We start from the raw sequence: 16904 nt of genomic DNA, 5'->3' as shown, positions 1-16904 counted from the left end.
CCAAACTTGCTCAATAGGTGACATGTCTGGTGAGAATGCAGGCAGGCCATGGAAGAACTGGGACATTTTCAGCTTCCAGGAATTGTGTACAGATCCTTGGGACATGGGGCCGTGCAATATCATGCACGGCCCCCCATTATCACGACAATGGGCCTCAGGATCTCGTCGCGGTATCTATGTACATTCAAATTGCCATTAATAAAATGCAATTGTGTTCGATGTCCGTAGCTTCTGCCTGCCCATACCATAACCTCATCGCCACCATGGGGCACCTCTGTTCAAGACGTTGACATCAGCAAACCGCTCACCCACACGATGCCATACACTTGGTCTGTGGTTGTGAGGCCGGTTGGACGTACTGCCAAATTCTCTAAAACTATGTTGGATGTGGCTTATGGTAGAGAAATTAACATTACATTCTCTGACAACAGCTCTGGTGGACATTCCTGCAGTCAGCAAGCCAAATGCTCGCTCCCTCAAAAGGTGAGGCATCTGTGGCTTTGTGTTGTGTCGCAAAACTGCACATTTTAGAGTGGCTTTTATTGTCCCCAGCATAAGGTGCACCTGTGTAATGATCATGCTGTTTAATCAGCTTCTTGATATGCCACACCTGTCAGGTGGATGAATTATCTTGGCAAAGGAGAAATGCTCACTAACAGTGATGAAAACACATTTGTACACATAATTTGAGAGAAATAAGCTTTTTGTGTGTATGGAACATTTCTGGGATCTTTTATTTCAGCTTATGAAACATGGGACCAACACTTGACATGTTGCTTTTTGTTCAGTGTACAACAAATAAACTGGGCAATTTCCACATCATTGTTACTTTGCTACATTGATCTTAATCAGACTTCATGATATTTCAACACCATGCATACATGGAACAACAAGTTTCTCTTATTCAACATTCTGTCTCCAAAGCGTGGAGCATAGGTCACGTAGCCTATTTCTATGTTCACTGAGGCATGCCCGCTCCAATATCGCGTAACCAGAATGACAGAGACATAGGACACAGACACACAGAACACCAAAATAACCTGAAAAATAAGAACAAAGGAAACCATACATTGAATTAAATAACAGAACTTCTATCTCATGAGTCTTGTGAACATTCATGTGCACGTAGAGGGAAAGAAGTGGTTGGCTAAATGAAAATGTGTCGTAGGCCAATCAAACAGAAATGTCTAAGTGTTGCAATAAATGGTACGGGGATGGAATGATGAAACGCTTGCAATTATTGTAGCATTAGATGGAATATAGATTTACCACATAGGGCCTATGTATTTCAAAGTGTGAAAGCAAAATCTCCACTGGCGGGAGTTTGGAGATTGTGAAGAGCCGCGCATATGGCGCGTCTTCGCCACAGTAATAATTAATTTGAAACAAATTCCAAATGCAAGCTTTTTAAGTAAATTATCAATTTCAAGCAATTGTTACATGTCAAAATACCAGTAGGTCTATGCTAGTAACGGTTTCCCATTGCAGATGAGCTTGCAAAGTATACAGTTAATATTCTTGATCACCATTTTCGCTGCAGCCGTTCCTATAGCTGTACAGCAAATCAGCAATCTGTTTGCTTGCTCACCACCTGACCTGTGTTGATTGACAGTTGTCTGGTTCAATCAGAGTGCAGAGTGTGCGTTTCACTAGCCAATCTGTTGCAAGTGTGGTTGTGTGGAGAGAGTAATCCACATAGACTCTGTGCTACGAAATGAGTGACAAAACATTATAAAACCTGGCCAGTTAATTCCAAGTCATCAGTCTCAAGCCAAAGTTGAATCCCGAGGCTTGAGGCTCCAAGTCTAAGTCGAGTCTCAAGTTATTTTATTGTCTATCAAGTCGAGTCTCAAGTCATCAACTTTGTGACCTGAGTTAGACTCGAGTCCAGGTCATGTGACTGGAGTCCACAAATCTGGGCATTGCACACCGTCTTTGCTTAGGCCACTTACTTAGGCCACTTACTTAGGCCACTTACCACACTCTACACATTTTACATTAAATTATTAGTCATTTAGCTGACGCTCTTAAACAGAGCGACTTACAGGAGCAATTAGGGTTATGTGCCTTGCACAAGGGCATATCGATTTTCATCCAGTCAGTTCGAACCAGCAACTTTTCGGTTACTGACTCAACGTTCTTAACCACTAGCTAGGCTCCCTGTCACCCCACACCCTAACTCTCCCAAGCCCACCAGAGCCTAATGAACCCCCATTCTGAGGTCTCTCTGTGCCCTTACTCTACCCTGCTGGACTCTGCTATGTGTCTGTATCTCCGTATCTCCCTGTGTGTCTGTGACCTCCCCTGAGTGCTCGCTGGCTGGCTGGCTGGCTGGCTGACTGAATGACTCACCGCCAAGCTGAGCCCTAGGATGGATTGTGGTATTTTTAGCCGTCTGGGCCACACTGACCTCTCCCTCAGCTATGCGCCTAAGTCTCCCAAAGCTCCCATCAACAGAGGAAATCTCTTCCACTACTTCCTGCTCATCTGTCATTACGAGGAGCCATTGTTTACATCCCATGAGCCGACCCCACCTGGCACCCACTGTGACTCTCTGGACATCACAGTGTGACTCTGCTTTGCCTCTGACAAGGCCTCCTAATGGTGACAAAAGACTGGGAGTGTGTATGAATGCCTTTTGGGATGCAATGAGGAGGGAGGGACGTTGAGTTTGGCTTCTGTCAAGGTGACACAGTATGTAATCTTCTGGCAATGTGACCGGACAGAGCAGTATGTAATCTTCTGACAATATGATCAGACAGAGCAGTATGTAATCTTCTGACAATGTGACCGGACAGGGCCGTATGTAATCTTCTGACAATGTGTTCAGACAGAGCAGTATGTAATCTTCTGACAATATGATCAGACAGAGCAGTATGTAATCTTCTGACAATGTGATCAGACAGAGCAGTATGTAATCTTCTGACAATGTGATCAGACAGAGCAGTATGTAATCTTCTGACAATGTGATCAGACAGAGCAGTATGTAATCTTCTGACAATGTGATCAGACAGAGCAGTATGTAATCTTCTGACAATGTGATCAGACAGAGCAGTATGTAATCTTCTGACAATGTGATCAGACAGAGCAGTATGTCATCTCTGATATTTGAAGGCCGCCACTGGTGTGTGTGTGTGTGACTGTGTCACTGTATGACTGTGTTCCCATGTGTTTCTGCCCAAATCTACTGCCTGAGAAGCAGATGCAGGCCGACACCCCCATCATTCCTTCACCAGTGTTGCTGTCGTTGTATTGCTTCTGCTGTGTCTTTCTCCATGCTGGAGTCTGAGTCTTAATAAAGATATGTAGCTGCACTTCATAACTCACCTGTTTCACAGATCACCGATCCTGCTAATGAGCTCAGAGGGAATGGATTTTCTCTCCCAGTCAGAAATTACTTACAGATGCTAAGGAGCAAATAGCTCAGTTTGAGCCTCGGTGTTGGAGGAAGCTTAGTATGGTGTAGTCTGGATAGGGGTTCAGCCAGGGTAGCAGGGCTAAGATGATAGAGTTAACCTAGCCTTGATATGCTCTGGCTTCGCCTCAATGGATAATCTCTGTCAGAGTAGTGGAGCCGCTAGGCTTGCTATATCTGAGTCACTGTTTGTTTCACAATCCCTCCTAGCCAGACTTGCCATGTCTGAGCACATTGAGCAGACCCCACATTAAGGCAATATCTATGAAAAATGTTCGGGTTTTGGACTCCTGCCTCAGCAGTGCGGCTCATTGTAAAATAATTGTCCAGCAAGCCTGCCAAACTGGGGATCTAGAAGCAAACTGGGGAAGAGATAGTTCTGTAATGCGTAACTCCAGTCAGTATAACAGCTAACCCTGACTACATGCTTCACCATTTCCTGGTTGCTAAAATTATAATAGTTTGTCTAATTTCAGTTTATGTGACAAAACAAGCAAGTATAGTGTAGAGAATAATTGTACCATCTAAACGGTTATGAAATATATTTTCCATAACCAAACAAATGGTATTTTCAGCTGTTCGAAGCTAGTGTACAAAACCGAAAGTAAAAGACGCAAAAAAATGAAACTGAAGAACTGAAAGCATAGAAATAGTGCACATAGAAGAGATTTACTGCTTCTTAGACTTGCTTTCATTGAGAATGACAGATCTATAACTCACATTTCTATATGAATTTGGTTGGGTCCTACACTTTGAATTGCTGTAATGGGAAGGGACCGATATCAAAAGGCTTCTACTTGGCTCCCTGCAGTAACAACACACACAAACCATTACTACATGTTGAATTGGAGCAAGCGTCTGTGCATTCCCCCATTTGTGTTCCCTCTGTGAGAAGCGACAGTGCTTTGATCTCAAATGCAACTCTTTCTCAGGATAGGATTACAGTGGCAGTGAGCTTCCCATATGCCACAGATAACTCTGACTCTCTACTCACTCTTCACTACTTTCTTTGCGTCCTCTCATACAAGCATTTCTTAAAAGTGAAATCAAGGGATACTGTTGACATACCAATTCTTGATACAACACCCGCTTAACCCGGAAGCCAGCCGCACCATTGTGTTGGAGGAAGCACCGTACACCATTGTACCCGGCCCACCACAGGAGTCGCTAGTGCGCGATGGGACAGGAACATCCCTGCCGGCCAAACCCTCCTCTAACCCGGACAACGCTGGGCCAATTGTGCGCCGCCCCATGGGTCTCCCGGTTGCGGCCTGCTGCGACAGAGCCTGGACTCTAACCAGGATCTCTAGTGGCACAGCTAACACTGCGAAACAGTACCTTAGACCACTGCGCGTCTCGGGAGGCCCCGAAAGACGACGATAAGGCCAACATTTCAAATCACAGTATTTTTCAAATTTTTTGATAGTATTTTATGTTTTTGAATAATAAAAGTTCACAATTTTCTTCATGAGTAATGAGTGATCGTAATAGGGTGGTAACACCTACATTCTAAGTGATTTCAATGGGTCTTTCTCCTTTGTGATTGTTTTATACTGTACAATTAAGCTTCCACCTGAAATCATTTTCTGGATTTTCATAAATTTCTGCATTTCCTGCACTTATTTGAGATCATTTCCACACTGCCATGTTGGGTTGCATGATATTGGCCAAAAATCGAGGCCTTATTTGTAGCCAAATGTTGCAATTGATATTTGACTTATGATTTAGATCAAAACACTTTGGTGAACCATTGGAATCATGGAAATATAATGATTATTCTAATTCTATAGTTAGAATGTACAGTGTATTCGGAAAGTTTTCGGACCCCTTGACTTTTTCCACATTTTGTTACGTTACAGCCTTATTCTAAAATTGATTAATTGATTGTTTTTCCCCCCCTTATCAATCTACACACAATACCCCATAATGACAAATCAAAGAGGTTTGAAGACATGGTCGCAAATTTGTAAAAAAAATGTAAACTGAAATGTCACATTTGCATAAGTATTCAGACCCTTTACTCAGTACGTTGTTGAAGCAGCTTTGGCAGTGAATACAGCCTCGAGTCTTCTTGGGTATGACGCGAACTAGCGAATAGCATTAGCGGCTAACACAATTTAGCCCGAACTTGGTTAGAAAAAACAAACTAGCTGTTTAATTATAGAACACTTGTGGGTTTATATTAAGACACAAAGTGGAAACAGCATCATGCTGCATTGCCCATGCAGACTGAACGCAAGTGTCTTGTGGTCGAGCACGAACAAATGTGCTCCTTGAGTGATGGGACGGGGCTAGGTCTGTGTGGAAAGCGGCATGGAGAGAGAAAGAGAGAGAGTGGAGACAGGTGACTCAAGTACTGGAGTAAATTATCAAAATTAACTTTACACACAGTGTATCACATTTAACAAACCAAACATTCAAATACCGTTATAGAAGTTAAAGTAAAAACCCAATCCGGTCCATGCATCAATAACGGTATATACAGTAGTAAAATACAGCACACTGTTTATTCATCCATCTAGCTCGTCTAGGGAGGTCTACGCAGAGCGGGAAGGATGGAGCACCCTTCAGTGTACTCCAGTCACTCACTTATGCCTGGAAGTAAGAAAGGGAACCGTTCTTGAACAAACTCCTCTTTCTGTTAGGGTTTATCTTGGCCTCCCTTGGTACTTTAGTGCATGCTTAGATCTCCCACGCGTAAAGTTGAGCTGTCAGAATATATGACTTAATAGACAGACACCTGTGATTAAAACTGACCAAATCCACTTAACATTTCCATAATTGATGCAAATGCCCAACGAGCGTTTGGGGATTTGCATGCTAACGGTTTTCAATAGGTTATGTTTGAGAAGAAAGACTGTCTCACACAGGCAAGGCTTGGTGCGTGTCTGTTTTCACCACCACTATTCTACTTATAGACTGAATAAATGGTTTTGGTCATTTCTTCAAGGGTCAAAGCCCCCAACCTATGTCTCTCCAGGAGAATGTATAGAATCTGAGAGGAGAAAGAGGTTGTCATGTACTGCCATTCATCCACTGATTTAGCATCAATCAAACAGCTGACCTCTCCTAAGCAGAACATGATGCACAATCAACCTGCAAGTCATTGATTGCACTCTAACTACCTCGCCAATTACTGAATCCACAAGGGCTTGCTCTACATTCAGGACCCCTAAACCCCCACACCGACTATTGTTTTTGGAGTTTTTGTTGTTGTGAATGGCATTAGTGTGTGGGTGTGTTTGTGTGTGTGTTGGTGTATGTTACTGTCTGACCCCATAAATGCTGAGCAGTGTCCCTGGTGCAGTGTCTGGAACACTAAACACACATGCACGCACAGAGGATACAAACACACCCACACACTAAACCTACGCACACAAACCATCTAAAAACAATGGTGGGTGTGGGGGTTTAGGGAAACGTGATCTTCAATGTAGAGCGAGTCCTTGTGGACTGAGGATCTTTCAGTACTTTGCTCTGTTTATCTTTGCCTCGATCCTGACTTGTCTCCCAGTCCCTGCCGCTAAAAAACATCCCCACAGCATTATGCTGCCACCACCATGCTTCACCATAGGGATGATGCCAGGTTTCCTCCAGACATGACGCTTGGCATTCAGTCCAAAGAGTTCAATCTTGAATTCATCAAACCAGAGAATCTTGTTTCTCATGGTCGGAGAGTTTTGGAAAACTCTAAGAGGGCTGTCATCTGCCTTTTACTGAGGAGTGGCTTCCATCTGGCCATTACCATAAAGGCCTGATTTGTGAAGTGCTGCAGAGATGGTTGTCCTTCTGGAAGGTTCTCTGGAAGGTTCTCCAATCTCCACAGAGGAAATCTGGAGCTCTGTCAGAGTGACCATCGGGTCCTTGGTCACCTCCCTGGCCAGTCCCCAAGATTGCTCAGTTTGTCCGGGCAGCCAGCTCTGAGTGTCTTGGTGGTTTCAAACTTCTTCCATTTAAGAATGATGGAGGCCACTGTGTTCTTGGGGAACTTCAATGGTGCAGAAATGTTTTGGTACCCTTCCCCAGATCTCTGCCTCAACACAACCTTGTCTCGGAGCTCTACAGACAATTCCTTCGACATCATGGCTTGGTTTTTGCTCAGACATGCACTTTGGGACCTTATATAGACAGGTGTGTGCATTTCTAAATCATGTCCAATCAATTAAATTCACCACAGGTGGACTCCAATCAAGTTGTAGAAGCATCTCAAGAATGATCAATGGAAACAGGATGCACCTGAGCTCAATTTTGAGTCTCATAGCAAAGGGTCTGAATAATATATAAAATATATTTATTTTTTTCTCCCCAATTTCGATCTGGTCAAATCGCTGCAGCTCCCCAACGGGCCCGGGAGGTGAACGTTGAGTCATGTGTCCTCCAAAACATGACCCGCCAAACCGTGCTTCTTAACCCGGAAGCCAGTTAAACCAATGTGTCGGAGGAAACATTGTTCGACTGACGAGCAAGGTCAGCCTGCAGGCACCCGGCCCGCTACAAGGAGTCACTAGAGCACGATGAGCCATGTAAAGCCCCCCTCACCCGGACAACGCTGGGCCAATTGTGAAGTGCCCTATGGGACACCCGATCACGGCCGGTTGTGATACAGCCTGGAATCTAACTCATGTCTGTAGTGACGCCTCTAGCACTGCAATGCCACTCGGGATGTCCTTGTTTTTTATTTTTTATGCATTTGCAAAAAAATCTAAAAAAACTGTTTTTGCTTTGTCGTTGCGGGGTATTGTGTGTAGATTGATGAAGAAAAATGTGTATTTAATACATTTTAGAATAAGAATTCAAGGAGTCTGAATACTTTCCAAATTCACTCTATATTCTTGCATTCTTGGGTTTCTTTAACTCACATTGTGGTTGTTATTATTTTTTAAATGTATTTTATTCTGTTTTCTATTATTATCTATATCATTATCACTGCATTGATGGGAAAGTGTTTTACTGTACTGTTTTACACCTGTTGTGTCCTGTGCACGTGGCAGATACACTTTGAAACTTGAAACACACACTCACACACATCCATGTTCAAGATGAACTGTCCTACTGGACATTTCCTGGCCCAGCAGTGAGAGCAGGGTGGGGCTGTACTGGAGGGGCTGTGTGGATACAGAGTGTCTGCTGTTAATGTAATAAAGACATCTGTGCTCCATTGTAAATGATTCCAGTGGTATGTCATAGCTTTACACACTGAATGTCACTCACATAATCCACTGTTGAACATGTGCAATGTGTGTGCTGGCTGTGGGATTGTTTTACATTCTGGGAAAGGAATTAAAAGCTCCCACCACAGGACAATACCACCCCTATTTCAACCTAATTCTTGTCCTGTAGCGTAAATTCTCATTTAGGTTCCATGACGCAGGCTGCTAATACATGGTGCAGGCCGCTAATACATATTCACGAATTCTCTACATGGAGTAGAGAAATAAGTATGCCCTACTTGACATTCAAATACCGTTATAGAAGTTAAAGTAAAAACCCAATCCGGTCCGTGCATCAATAACGGTATATACAGTAGTAAACAAGTAGGGCATGGACAGCTGTCAGTGTATCGAGCTAGCATGCTAACCTAGCTACACCGTATTCAAAAGATTAGCCAGCTGGCTAGGCTATCGCTGGTGCTGATAATGGATTTGTCTTAAGCATTTAGGGAAAACGTTGCCACAGATGGATAGGGGAAACCACTGAGATCATCGTAAATGAAACACCAATAGAAATGTAAGAACAGCACAAAATAGATAAACAAGTTCATGGAATTTTCTTTCATTGGTGCTTTTTCATTATAGGACAGACACTTGTGATTTCTAGCTGCACCATTCAAAGCAGTGGAGCGTGGTCATCACCGTTTTTCTTGGGGTGACAAGGGGAGCGAAGAGGAAGCTTTGCAGGTGCTTCTGATGATTAAATAATGCCATGTTAGTGGCTGGTAACATTGATATAAAAAACGTGCCCTGAAAGGAAACGTAGCCTGAAAAGTATTAGCCATATCATAGGGGAAACACACGACATGGGCACGGAATATATCTGATGTTACCTCTTCGGATTTACCACTTCAACCCCAAATATATATGGTGCATTTGGAAAGTATTCATACCCCTTCCCCTTTTCCACATTTTGTTACGTTACAGCCTTATTCTGAAATGGATTTAATTATTATTATTTTTTATCAATCTACACACAATTTCCCAAAATGACAAAGCGATTTTTGTAATTTTTTACAAATGTATTAAAAATGAAAAACAAAAATACTTTATTTAATAATGGTTTTGGTAATTTCCAAACGGCATAAGTATTCAGGCCCTTTGCTCTGAGACTGGAAATTAAGCTCAGGTGCATTCTGTTTCCATTGATCATCCTTGAGATGTTTCTACAACTTGATTGGAGTCCACCTGTGGTAAATTCAATTGATTGGACATGATTTGGAAAGGCACACACCTGTCTATATAAGGTCACACAGTTGACACTGCATGTCAGAGCATAAACCAAGCCATGAGGTCGAAGGAATTGTCCGTAGAGCTCCGAGACCGGATTGTGTCGAGGCAGAGATCTGGGGAAGGGTACCAAAACATTTCTGCACCATTGAAGTTCCCCAAGAACACAGTGGCCACCATCATTCTTTAAAACACTTTTTTTTTTTTTTTGGGGGGGGGGGGTAAATTTACAAACAATTCTAAAAAACCTATGGAAAAAGTCAAGGGGTTCTTAATACTTTCCCGAATCCACTGTATAATACTTTGACTAAAACTATGAGTTATTGACTTAAATTGTTGTGCTACATCATGGGTAAAGTATGGGCATTGTCTTTCAGCTGAATCTAAAAATTAATTCTGCTCTTGTGGGCGTTTAACTAGCGCAGCAGTTCCATTTTGAGCCTTTAAAGCCATTATTGTAAACTCAATCAAAACATCCCTGTACGAACGACTAAAAGAATAGCTCTCTTGCTCTCACTCCTCTCTCTCTCTTTTTCTTTATTTCTTTCTCTCAGCCACACACACACACACACACACACACATGCACACACGCACACACACACACACACACGCACACACACACACACACACACACAATCCTACTTGTGAATTTAAACGTAGTCTGTGTGCCCTGTGCTTCACTCCTATAGCTTTAGTTTCTTTGTATTTGATCTCATCTGTTGCTTTTGAAAATAATTTTTACACACAGTGAAGAACATTGGATGACTCGACATGAGTGAATGAATGAGAGAGTTCAATATCAGCCTTGATCTATGATCACATTGTATGCTAAGCAACATCTGAAGCAAACTAATGGTGAATGCATTGATTACAGGTTATTTTACAGTGTATGACTCTGTATCTACAATCAAATTCAATCAAATGTATTTTTATAAAGCACTTTTTACATCAGCAGTTGCCACAAAGTGCTATACAGATACCCAGCCTAAAACCCCAAACAGCAAGTCATGCAGATACTTTTATTCTACTATTATGGCATGGTCATTACATTGTGACAGTAGGTGGTTGGCACAGCTGGATAGTCTGCTGTTTTGATGCTGCTCCTCTCCTGAATGGTAGAGAGATGGAAGGCGAGAAAGAGAGAGGAGAGAGCGCAGAGAGATAGAGAGAGCAGAGAGAGAGGAATCTGAGATGAATATTTAATGCAGGAGCTGCGTTATGTCATTTCTGTGAATTAGGCCTCGGTGACTGTCAGAAGGGATTGGAGAGGTCAGATGGGGAGAGGGGAAGAGGAGTGGCAGCTGGTTGGATGCGCGCACACACACACACACACACACACACACACACACACACACACACACAAATGCGCATACCGTATCAAATGTACATGCACATCACCACACGTGCACACACCTAGAGCGATAGTGATTGGCTGTAGTTCAGTGGTCCATGGTTGATGGGTTATCTGAGCGGCTCAGGCTGGGTGTGTGTGGGTGTCACGGGTCGAACTGTTGGCAGTCCCATAATCCTTTTAAAGGTCAGTCTATCTCCCCCCCCCCCCACTCACTCACTCACTCACTCACTCACTCACTCACTGTCTCTAATCCAGCTGGTGGAGTGAGTCATCCAGGACCACCATGATGGAACTCATTTGTTAACACAGTGTTCTCCTTCTGTTAGTGCTGGGATGGAACAAAAGCATGAACACCCAGTAACTATCCATCTGCACGTCTTTATCCACCCTATCGCCTATTTCCCACCTGCTCTCACCCAGCATTTTCACTCTGTCTACAGTACTCCTTCACACTCAGTTTCTCATTTTCACTCTGTCTACAGTACTCCTTCACACTCAGTTTCTCATTTTCACTCTGTCTACAGTACTCCTTCACACTCAGTTTCTCATTTTCACTCTGTCTACAGTAGTCCTTCACACTCAGTTTCTCATTTTCACTCTGTCTACAGTACTCCTTCACTCTCAGTTTCTAATTTTCACTCTGTTTACAGTGCTCCTTCACTCGGTTTCTAATTTTTACTCTGTCTACAGTAGTCCTTCACACTCAGTTTCTCATTATCACTCTGTCTACAGTACTCCTTCACTCTGTTTCTCATTTTCACTCTGTCTACAGTACTCCTTCACACTCAGTTTCTCATTTTCACTCTGTCTACAGTACTCCTTCACACTCAGTTTCTCATTTTCACTCTGTCTACAGTACTCCTTCACTCTGTTTCTCATTTTCACTCTGTCTACAGTACTCCTTCACACTCAGTTTCTCATTTTCACTCTGTCTACAGTACTCCTTCACACTCAGTTCCTCATTTTCACTCTGTCTACAGTACTCCTTCACACTCAGTTTCTCATTTTCACTCTGTCTACAGTACTCCTTCACTCTCAGTTTCTCATTTTCACTCTGTCTACAGTACTCCTTCACTCTCAGTTTCTCATTTTCACTCTGTCTACAGTACTCCTTCACACTCAGTTTCTCATTTTCACTCTGTCTACAGTACTCCTTCACACTCAGTTTCTCATTTTCACTCTGTCTACAGTACTCCTTCACACTCAGTTTCTCATTTTCACTCTGTCTACAGTACTCCTTCACTCTGTTTCTCATTTTCACTCTGTCTACAGTACTCCTTCACACTCAGTTTCTCATTTTCACTCTGTCTACAGTACTCCTTCACACTCAGTTCCTCATTTTCACTCTGTCTACAGTACTCCTTCACACTCAGTTTCTCATTTTCACTCTGTCTATAGTACTCCTTCACTCTCAGTTTCTCATTTTCACTCTGTCTACAGTACTCCTTCACACTCAGTTTCTCATTTTCACTCTGTCTACAGTACTCCTTCACACTCAGTTTCTCATTTTCACTCTGTCTACAGTACTCCTTCACTCTCAGTTTCTAATTTTCACTCTGTTTACAGTGCTCCTTCACTCGGTTTCTAATTTTTACTCTGTCTACAGTAGTCCTTCACACTCAGTTTCTCATTATCACTCTGTCTACAGTACTCCTTCACACTCAGTTTCTCATTTTCACTCTGTCTACAGTACTTCTTCACTCTTAGTTTCTCATTTTCACTCTGTCTACAGTACTCCTTCACTCTCAGTTTCTCATTGGGGCGGCAGGGTAGCCTAGTGGTTAGAGCATTGGACTAGTAATCGAAAGGTTGCATGTTCATATCCAGAGCTGTCGTTCTGCCCCTGAACAGGCAGTTAACCCACTGTTCCTTGGCCGTCATTGAAAATAAGAATTTGTTCTTAACTGACTTGCCTAGTTAAATAAAGGTAAAAAAATAAATAATAATCACTCTGTCTACAGTACTCTTTCACTCTCTGTTTCTAATTTTCACTCTGTCTACAGTACACCTTCACACTCTGTTTCTAATTTTCACTCTGTCTACAGTACACCTTCACACTCTGTTTCTAATAATCACTCTGTCTACAGTACACCTTCACACTCTGTTTCTAATTTTCACTCTGTCTACAGTACACCTTCACACTCTGTTTCTAATTTTCACTCTGTCTACAGTACACCTTCACACTCTGTTTCTAATTTTCACTCTGTCTACAGTACTCCTTCACACTCAGTTTCTCATTTTCACTGTCTACAGTACTCCTTCACTCTCAGTTTCTCATTTTCACTCTGTCTACAGTACTCCTTCACTCTCAGTTTCTCATTTTCACTCTGTCTACAGTACTCCTTCACACTCAGTTTCTCATTTTCACTTTCTCTCGCTCTCTGCTCTCTCTTGTCTCTCCTCTCTCACCCTTTGGTTCTGACTCTCAATGACAGACCCTTCATGCCGCAGTCTGCCATTATCTTTTCACAGCAGCCAAATTGTGTGTGTGTGTGTGTGTCACAGGAACGTGTTTGTCAGACAGAGAGAAGGCGTGCGTGTGCACAGCATCCTCAGATAATGTCAGAGCTTGAATGGCCTCAGATCCCAACCTTCAATTTAAAAGAAAATCCCCCCTTTTAAACCTGAGCACTGTGGCCTTGTGTTGTAGAATAGATTACTTGGAGGTGTGTGTGTGTGTGTGTGCATATGTTCTTGGCTGTGTGTATGTTTGTGTGTGTGAGAAATGACAAGCCTTTCTGAGGCCAGGTGCTCAAGTGACGAGAGCTGACTTTTTACTTCTGAAATTCTCTGAAAAGGAAAGGTGTGTTTTTGTGATTGACCGTGGGTGTACCGAAGGGAGGTTTCCAGCATACTCTCTACTCTGCCCCTGCAATCTTTACTGTACAATCCCAGTGTCTCTGCCCATCTAATGGCAGCCACGGCTAGCTATGCTCTGTGTATGTAGGCATGTCATATTCCATTGATGAAGCCACATTCTTTCTGTGGGCCAGCTATGTAACAAGCCGGACAGATGATTCCAGCACCTAGCCAGCCAGTCGGGATGACTGGGAGGCTCCGTTTCCCAAATCCTGGACGGGGGACAGGAGCGTGAGGAGGGATTAGAGAGGCCAGAGGTCTACTCCATTCTGCCCTGGCGTAGTAACACATACACACATAACACACACGCACACATAGCACACACATCTGTCCCCAGGAGCCTAACAGCTGGTGCCAAGGTCTCTCTGAACTTGGCCCACGATCTCTCTCCTCATCCCACAGTACCATCTCTTCATCTGTCATTCTAGCCATCCATCCATCTGTCTGTCCATCCAATCTATCCATGTAAGGCTGCAATTAGAGCACTAGGTTTTAATACTGCCCAACCACGCACATATGGATGTCAAATCAAATTTAACAAAATAATAATTGTCACATGCGCTGAATACAACAGGTTACCTTATAATGAAATGCTTACTTACAAGCCCTAACCAACAATGCAGTAAAAAAAAAGTAAAATAAGAATCAGAAATTAAAGTAACAAATTACTAAAGAGCAGCAGTAAAATAACAATAACGAGGCTATATACAGGGGGTACCGGTACAGAGTCAATGTGCGGGAGCACCAGTTAGTCGATGTGAACACACACACACACACACACACACACACACACACACACACACACACACACACACACACACACACACACACACACACACACACACACACACACACACCGCCACCGCCACCCCTTACTATTAGAGTCCTTAACTGGACAGTGATTGTATTAGTCTGAGCCCAGGAGACTAATTTAACTAAGTGCAATAGGCTTGTGCTGCTGCAAGCATTTTTGTGCATTGAAGTGTGTTCTAGTACACAGCTCATACTTGCCTGGATATGCTGTATATTATTATGAGTTTCCATTTCTCATATCCTTTAATCAAAGGCTATTTGATGAAGCAGGTCCACTGAGTTCAGTGTAGTTTAATATACGCCAGAATAGAACATCAGTTTATTATAAACCTCCTGTAGGATGGAGCCTGATTTGGAGTCGAGAAATGTTGTTAACTGTTGGGTCTTGTTGCCAAGGTCACCACTGATTAGGCTTGGGCGATATACCGTATATACAGTGCCTTGCGAAAGTATTCGGCCCCCTTGAACTTTGCGACCTTTTGCCACATTTCAGGCTTCAAACATAAAGATATAAAACTGTATTTTTTTGTGAAGAATCAACAACAAGTGGGACACAATCATGAAGTGGAACGACATTTATTGGATATTTCAAACTTTTTTAACAATTCAAAAACTGAAAAATTTCAGTGCAGCAAACTCTCTCCAGAAGTTCAGTGAGGATCTCTGAATGATCCAATGTTGACCTAAATGACTAATGATGATAAATACAATCCACCTGTGTGTAATCAAGTCTCCGTATAAATGCACCTGCACTGTGATAGTCTCAGAAGTCCGTTAAAAGCGCAGAGAGCATCGTGAAGAACAAGGAACACACCAAGCAGGTCCGAGATACTGTTGTGAAGAAGTTTAAAGCCGGATTTGGATTCAAAACGATTTCCCAAGCTTTAAACATCCCAAGGAGCACTGTGCAAGCGATAATATTGAAATGGAAGGAGTATCAGACCACTGCAAATCTACCAAGACCTGGCCATCCCTCTAAACTTTCAGCCCATACAAGGAGAAGACTGATCAGAGATGCAGCCAAGATGCCCATGATCACTCTGGATGAACTGCAGAGATCTACAACTGAGGTGGGAGACTCTGTCCATAGGACAACAATCAGTCGTATATTGCACAAATCTGGCCTTTATGGAAGAGTGGCAAGAAGAAAGCCATTTCTTAAAGATATCCAAAAAAAGTGTTGTTTAAAGTTTGCCACAAGCCACCTGGGAGACACACCAAACATGTGGAAGAAGGTGCTCTGGTCAGATGAAACCAAAATTGAACTTTTTGGCAACAATGCAAAACGTAATGTTTGGCGTAAAAGCAACACAGCTCATCACCCTGACCACACCATCCCCACTGTCAAACATGGTGGTGGCAGCATCATGGTTTGGGCCTGCTTTTCTTCAGCAGGGACAGGGAAGATGGTTAAAATTGATGGGAAGATGGATGGAGCCAAATACAGGACCATTCTGGAAGAAAACCTGATGGAGTCTGCAAAAGACCTGAGACTGGGACGGAGATTTGTCTTCCAACAAGACAATGATCCAAAACATAAAGCAAAATCTACAATGGAAGGGTTCAAAAATAAACATATCCAGGTGTTAGAATGGCCAAGTCAAAGTCCAGACCTGAATCCAATCGAGAATCTGTGGAAAGAACTGAAAACTGCTGTTCACAAATGCTCTCCATCCAACCTTACTGAGCTCGAGCTGTTTTGCAAGGAGGAATGGGAAAAATTTTCAGTCTCTCGATGTGCAAAACTGATAGAGACATACCCCAAGCGACTTACAGCTGTAATCGCAGCAAAAGTTGGCGCTACAAAGTATTAACTTTAGGGGGCTGAATAATTTTGCACGCCCAATTTTTCAGTTTTTTTTTGTTAAAAAAGTTTGAAATATCCAATAAATGTCGTTCCACTTCATGATTGTGTCCCACTTGTTGTTGACTCTTCACAAAAAAATACAGTGTTATATCTTTATGTTTGAAGCCTGAAATGTGGCAAAAGGTCGCAAAGTTCAAGGGGGCCGAATACTTTCGC

At 42.8% G+C, this 16904-nt stretch overlaps 1 protein-coding gene across 9 annotated transcripts in view; it reads left to right on the top strand.

Annotated features, from left to right (window-relative positions):
• LOC135510993 (calcium/calmodulin-dependent protein kinase type II subunit gamma-like) overlaps nucleotides 1-16904 on the top strand; it is a 103198-nt gene that overhangs the window by 29634 nt on the left and 56660 nt on the right. The gene's annotated exons all lie outside the window — the stretch shown is intronic.

This window comes from Oncorhynchus masou, chromosome 23, assembly GCF_036934945.1.
Source record: "Oncorhynchus masou masou isolate Uvic2021 chromosome 23, UVic_Omas_1.1, whole genome shotgun sequence".
Taxonomy (NCBI): domain Eukaryota; kingdom Metazoa; phylum Chordata; class Actinopteri; order Salmoniformes; family Salmonidae; genus Oncorhynchus; species Oncorhynchus masou.
Note: the sequence above shows the minus strand (reverse complement) of the source record. Positions and strands in the feature narration are given on the sequence as shown.